General features: G+C 44.2%; 1 long non-coding RNA gene across 1 annotated transcript; it reads right to left on the minus strand.

The window, feature by feature from the left end:
- Window positions 1-384: 384 nt before the first annotated feature.
- Window positions 385-5,280, minus strand: LOC129403418 (uncharacterized). Its single transcript, XR_008629228.1, has 3 exons — window positions 5,196-5,280; window positions 3,911-3,979; window positions 385-2,891 (listed from the first exon to the last, which is right to left on the minus strand). It is a non-coding gene; the product is annotated as an uncharacterized LOC129403418 (long non-coding RNA).
- Window positions 5,281-7,130: the final 1,850 nt, after the last annotated feature.

The following is a 7,130-nucleotide window of genomic DNA, read 5'->3' on the forward strand; positions in this document are numbered from 1 at the left end:
TAACGTCTCCATTTGTCCCTGGCACATGCCAGTGTAGGCTGATGGCGTATTGGGGGATCTCTCAGGGTCAGCTGAATGAGGACCGTCATTGTTAATATTTTTGGCACATCAAGTATGCCACGGGTAGCTTGCCAGGCTCTCACTTTATAACTTACAAAATAATTTCACAGCAATGACTCTACTTGATCCGATTCACATCCTTGCATAATTTGTGAGGGATATCCCCATTCTCCAGATTATACAACATACACCACCCAAAACAACTCAGAACCCCAGAACTAAAATTTAAAAAATGGAGGAAAAAGGGAAACATATAGCTTCTCTCCAGTATTGTTCCTATGACTACAAAGGTGTTGCGTGAACGTTCTGCAATCGGAGGCGCTGAGATAGGAATGCGGAAGAAATATTCACTGATTGGAGGACTAAGGCTCGCTCTGGCTCTTAGCAAAGGCAGAGGGCCTCGTGGACCTCCTTTTATTGATCATGGTACCTCTAAAGGGCGCAATATAGTGACGTCACCAAAGGCATCAAAAAATGTTACAGGGAGAACATTGAGACAATGGAACATATTGTTTCCTTGTATGGGTAGGCCTATAGCCTCGGGAAAAGAATACAGAACTGAGAAGGGAAAGATACAAAACCGAAACTGAAACCTACAGGCACCTGGATACAAAACCGAAACTGAAACCTTCTTCAGGCACCTGGATTTACATCCCAAAGACTAGGCTGTGCTTGCCACTTCAAATACAAACTGGGCAGGCACCTGAAATCTGCATCCCAAAGACAAAGCTGGGCCTGCACCTGAAATCTACAATTTACAATATCAAAGGTCAGGCCTGGCTAACACCATCTGCATGTCAAAGACCAGCCAGGCTTCTGTGAGAGAAGGAAAAACTGCTCTTTTCAGTATTCTGAAATTATTTTTCTGAAGGCAGCTTGAAGGGGGAAAATGTTCAGCTTCATCCAAACCAGTCAGGACACACGAGAAGTCTCGCCCATTTTCATGGGTCCCTATGTTCCTGTCCGTAGTACGGTACAGTATACATGGGCTCACCCTGATAGCTCAGTCCAGCCCCAACACAAAGGCATGAGAAATAATACGCTTTCCACATTTCTCACATTCAATTTCTCTCTAGTATGAAATCGCTGGTGCTGATGAAGGCTGTCTCACAGTCCTTACATTAATATGGTTTCTCTCAAGTGTGAATTCTCCTATGAGTACACGTAAGTGTTAAGGCTATCCTACTACTGTATTATGCCTTATGAATGTCAGGCCTTCCCAGACTCCTGACATACATAAGACTTCTCTGCACTGTACGTACCCATATGTGTTATAAGGGAAGATGATCAAATGAAGGACTTTCTATATGCCTTGCGTTTCTAAGGTTTCTCGACAGTGTGCATTCTATTATGTCTAGTCAGCTCTGAGTATCTGAGAAAGATCTACCCACACTCCTGACATACAAAAGGCTTCTCTCCCAAATGAGTTCTCCTATGTACAGTGAGCACTGAGCATGAGCTAAAGGCCTTCCCACATTCCTGACACTACTAAGGCATCTCTCCAGTATGACTTCTCATATGCTGAGTAAAGATTGACTGCTGAGTGAAGACCCTTCCACAAACTTAAAAATTATGAGGCTTCTCTCCAGTGTGAATTCTCCTATGTACTGAAAGATAGGAGGACATGCTGAAGGCCTTCCAAAACTCCTGACATACATAAGGCTGGGATTTCTACTATGTACAGTAAGATACGTGGATCTGCTAAAGGTCTTCCCACACTCCTGACATACAAAGGGCTTCTCTCCAGTATGAGTATTCATATGCCTATTAAGGGCTCATAAATCACTGAAAGCCTTACCACATGCCTTAAGTTTATGAAGTTTCTTGCCAGTATGAATTCTCCTATGTATACTAAGAACTGAGGATCTGCTAAAGTTCTTCCCCCACTCCTGACATATATAAGACTTCTCTCTCCAGAATGAGTATTCATGTGCCCTTTAAGGGCTGCCCATCAAGTGAAGGCCTTTCCATATGTCTTACAGAATCACTGTTTCTCTCCAGTGTGATTATCCTTGTGCACAGAATGGCTTCAGTGATAAGCAAAGACCTTTCCACAGTCCTGACGTGAATAAGGTTTCTCTCCAGAATGACTCTTTCTGTGATGAAAGAGATCAGAGGAGCAAGTTTAGGCCTTCCCACAGTCCTGCCATGAGTAAGTTTTCATTCCTGTATGAATTTCCCTGAGGCCATCAAGTTGTGAGGACAAGGTAAAGGCCTCTCCACATTGCTCACATGCATGAGGTTTCTCAGCAGTGTGAATTCTCTGATGTATAATACGTTTTGAGGGGGAAGTGAAAGCGTTCCCACAGTCTGTAAACATAAACAGTTTCTCTCCAGTTTGGAATCTTTGCACTGACACACTGCGATGATACCTGCCTCAAAGTTTGTTCTCCCTGGTAACGATCCTGGGGATTCTGTCTACTGTAGGTTTCTAAGGGAACATTATTCTTGGACAGGGTCAGTACACGGTGACTTTCCTTATGCCAATGTCGGAATGTGGGACTCACTATAAACAGTGCTCCTCTCCCACATTCCTGGGGCTGCTGCCTTGAGGTGTTTGTGTCCAGAAACTGAGGAGAACAGACTGTGAGGAACTTTTCCCAGGTGAGAGGTTCTTCACAGTGAGGTCGCTCTCTCCACACTGATATCCCTCAGAAGACATTAGCCTTTCTCAGCATCCCCATGGAGCAGAGGGCGGGATTGCTGACTTGGAGATATTGTCACAGAGTGCAGGATCAGAGACATTCCACTGGGGTTGGCTGCTTCCTTGTACAATGCACAGGAGGATTCCAATTACTGCTCCATTCCTTTATAGTCTCTGTGAAAAGAAACTGCGGCCAACATTTCCACCACTAGGAATGCAATTTATGACAGGTGGATGGATGTTCTATGGGATGACCCAATGTTTCCACATAATGAAGGCTGCACAATCATTAAATTGTTCAAATATTCTCAACTCGATAAACATATACATAAAATGGACATAGGACTGTCTGCAGAATGCCAAAGAAGTAGTTTCCAACAAAATAAAATACACCCGAGTCTGGGTTTGTTTGTAGCACAGTGTGGAGCCCCTATCCATGTGTTAAGGCATGGCTACAATCCTACACAGCAAGATGGACCATGGGGGCCACTGAAAACATTTCACAAGAAACAAATCCTCTCTAGGATCGAGGTTTTTTATTCTTTTTTGGTTTGTAGTTTGTATTTATTTTGAGAATGACCACACCAAGAAGTGACAAGGATCACTGACGGTGAGTCCCACGGAACAGTGCTGGGAATAGAGTCCAGGTTTCCAGCCTGTGGAAGGCAAGTCTGCCCCAATACTCTATCACTCGTGGCAACAAACCAATTCTTTTAAGCAATTAACTCTTGTGCCTACTTTCAATCCAGTGAAAAATCACAGTATTTCTTCTAAATACTAGTAGGAATTCGTTTAAGAATGCTAGAACAGCATTAAGAATGCTAGGACAGGTTATGAATGCTAGAAGAGTGGGGAGGGCATTCCCACTGCATTTGGTGGACCCAGTTTGAATTCTGGCATCCCAGATGGTGCTCTAAGCACTTCCCAGAGATATTCCTGAGAGCTGAGCCTGAAGTAACTAGTCAGCATCACCGTGAGAGAATGAAAAAGCAAGAAATATGAATAATAATAACCAAAATTATATCCTTCGATTTTAAAAGGACTGATTTTAGCATCCACTAAGACTCTGGACCCTCTACTCAAACATTAGGCTACAAAGTTCCACCCTGCAGTGGCCAGACCTCCACTTTCAAGTCACATTCTTCTTCCAAGGAACTATCCTGCCAACATAATATTATATTCAATATGCAAATCATACCGACTCACTCGTTTTTGGTGACTCAATTCCCAAATCAAATTGTTGCAGTGAAATCCCCTGAAGCTGTGATTTCCTTTCTGAAATCAAACATAAAACACAATGGAAGGGTTAGTAATATTGGGACTGGAGTGATAGCACTATGGATAGGGCATTTTCCTTGCACAAGACCAACCCAGGTTCGATTCTCAGAATCCCATATAGTTCCCCAAGCACTGCCAGTGGTAATTCCTGAGTGAATGATCCAGGAGTAACCCCTGAGCATTGCTTGGTGTTATCCAACAAAAATTAAAAAAAAGAATCAGTAATGGAAAGTATTTGAATGACGTCCATTGTGGGGAATGCTAGGAGCAGCTTGCAAATCCACAAAGGAGCCTTTTCAGTTTTGCTTTTTATCCAGACCTGGTGATACCTGGGAACATATGAGATGTCAAGTTTTCACCTGTGTCTGCCATGTGCAATGCAACTACCCTTCCTGAGGTATCAGCTCTCTATCTCAAATCAGTATTTTATCGTAGGCTCATACATTCATTATGTAAACAGAAAAGCAAAAGACACTTCTTTTTTACTTCTTATTTTTTTGCTTTTTGGGTCACACCTGGCGATTCACAGGGGTTACTCCAGGCTCTGCACTTAGGAACTGCTCCTGGCGGTGCACAGCGGATCATATGGGATGCTGGGAATTGGACCCGGGTTGGCCACATGCAAGGCAAGCACCCTAACTGCTGTATTATTGCTCCAGCCCCACAAAAGTTGTGTCTTAGTGGATTAGATAGAACAGCAGGGAAGGCACTTCCATCACATGAAGCTGACAGGGTTTGATCCCTGAATACCACCAAAAGTAACCTCTGAAAACTGCCAGGAATAAACACTGAAAATTCTGAGCCCTACAGCCAAAAATAAATTTAATATACTGCCAAAACATTCTAATGATCTGAGGGCAAAAATAAGCATGACACAGAGAGAAGAGTGGTAAACAGATTCCCCTGAAAGGGTATACCACCAGTGCAGGCTGTACAAGAAACCACTGAAGCACAAACAGGGGGCCAATGGCTGTGAATCCCATGAATATTGTACATTACCTGACAGATAAGGAAAAATGACAACAAAGCCAAGAAAGGAAAGCACAGGATCATTCTATGACAAGCAGTTCGTGAAATAAAGGGCATCGTGAGCGTGAACAGACACCTGTATCCAAGAGCCCGAGGCCTCCATGGTCAGCAGCGTGACTCACATGAACTCAGGCATCCACACACTTCGCAGGGCCCGAGCCACAAAGGGTCCTCAGACACTCACCTGCACACATGCCTCTTCTACCCCACCTCAGGGCTCCTCCTTCAAGCCAGGAGATCACCGCAGGCTTCACCCCAGAAATCCCTGTCCCAATAGAGAAATGATATTGGTGACAAGCCAACACCATATGTCTCAAACAAAATTAAGCTAATTCCTAAAAGAGCTTGAACAGAAACTCTGATATCCCCAAATTGGTAGTTATCAGTCACAGAAGTCCCAAGTTTTAAATTCAGTCTGAAATTGTTATGCTGAAGAACCCCAAAAAGCACAGGAAGTGACTCAAAGCACTGAAATACAACAGAAACTAATGGCATGAGTCCCTAAAAAGAAAGTGAACTTATGCTCAGAGCGATAGTCCAGCAGGGCAGGCACCTGATGACGCACAGAGATAGGTTTGATCCCTAGCAACCATAAGGGCCAGGAGCAATGCCACAAGAAATTCCTGAATATACAGCCAGAGTTATCCCTGAGCACTGCTGGGTATAGTCCCCTAAAATAATCAAAACTGAAAAAAATAACAAATGAAGTTGCAGGTCAGGTACAATAGAATACGTGCCATATAGGTGCTGAGCCGGTTTAGTCCACAGCACCCCCATGGGCCCCTGTGGTCGTACAAGAAGTAGATTCATCTAGCAATGGAAGGAAATATTCACAGGAAGTTTATCGATAGTACATCACGTGGGGGGCTTTCCCATGCTCTTGACTGGCCTGGGTAGACACCCTGCATCCCAGAAGCAAGCCTGACGATTGCCAAGTGTGGCCAAATAACAAAAACAAACAAAGAGAAATGAACATATGAAAGTTATCAGCATTGCTGTCAATAATCCTGGCCCATCAGAACCACTGTCCCTGGGGAACACAAAGCGCAGCCCTGCTCCCAGGCTGCTCTCACCGAAGGCCCGCAGCTGATGGTAGGTCTCCAGTGGCCCTGAGCACATCCACTGTGGGATAACAACAAATACAATAGAAAACAAAGCGGCAGATGGAGTTACACTACAGAGGGTCTGGGGACAGTGGGCAGGACTGTCAATCCCCACTGTCCCATCTGGTCCGGCAAGCACTGCCAGCTGCAACATTGAGTGCAGAGCCAGAAGTAACCAAAGAGAATCACTCGTTGTGACCCTCCCCTCACCTCACAAAACAAAAGTGAGTGCCCTGCCACAGAGGCGGGGACGGGTGGTGGGGTATGGAATGAGGGGGTGGGAGGGATATTGGGATCATCGGTGGTGGAGAAGGGGTACTGGTGGATGGATGGGTACTCGAGCATTGTATGACTAAAATACAAGTAGGAAAATATGTATATCCGTGAACTGTACCCTCACGGTGATTCACTAATTAAAAATTTTTTAAAAAAAATTTAAAAAGGAAAATGTTGCATAGATCAAAGTACAGTCACTTTGCAAAGACAATTACTATAAGTGAAACAGATATAAAGCACACAATCATTCCTGTCCTAAAATATAATGATCACTAAATGTTGCTCAAAAGAAAAAAAAAAACAAATGAAACTGAAGACAGTCTTGAATCCACGCCACCTGATAGGGACCCTGAGATCTGGTAGGAATAACTGAACACTGAGATAGAAGTACTCAGAGAGCACTGCTTGTTGTGGCTAAATCCAAATAAAAGGAAAACAACAGACAAGGACAAAGTAGCCTCAAATAGCAAAGAGTCGGAGCACTCAGGCCAGGAATTACATCCCAGAACTCCTTCCTGAAACTCAAGAGACAGAGACACTAGAAACCGGTACGTGCCTGTTACTGCATCATGTCACCACATTGTTCTCCTCCCACCTGAAACAGTGTGTCAGTGGCATGTCACCATTGTCTGAAGCTTCTGTAATTCCCAAGGATTAGCAGGTGGCTCCGTGGAATCACCTGGAAGAGAAGTCAGACCTATGAGCTCCAGAATGGAGCACAATTCATGGGCCTCATGATG

This window comes from Sorex araneus, chromosome 3 (genome assembly GCF_027595985.1).
Source record: "Sorex araneus isolate mSorAra2 chromosome 3, mSorAra2.pri, whole genome shotgun sequence".
Classification (NCBI taxonomy): Eukaryota; Metazoa; Chordata; class Mammalia; order Eulipotyphla; family Soricidae; genus Sorex; species Sorex araneus.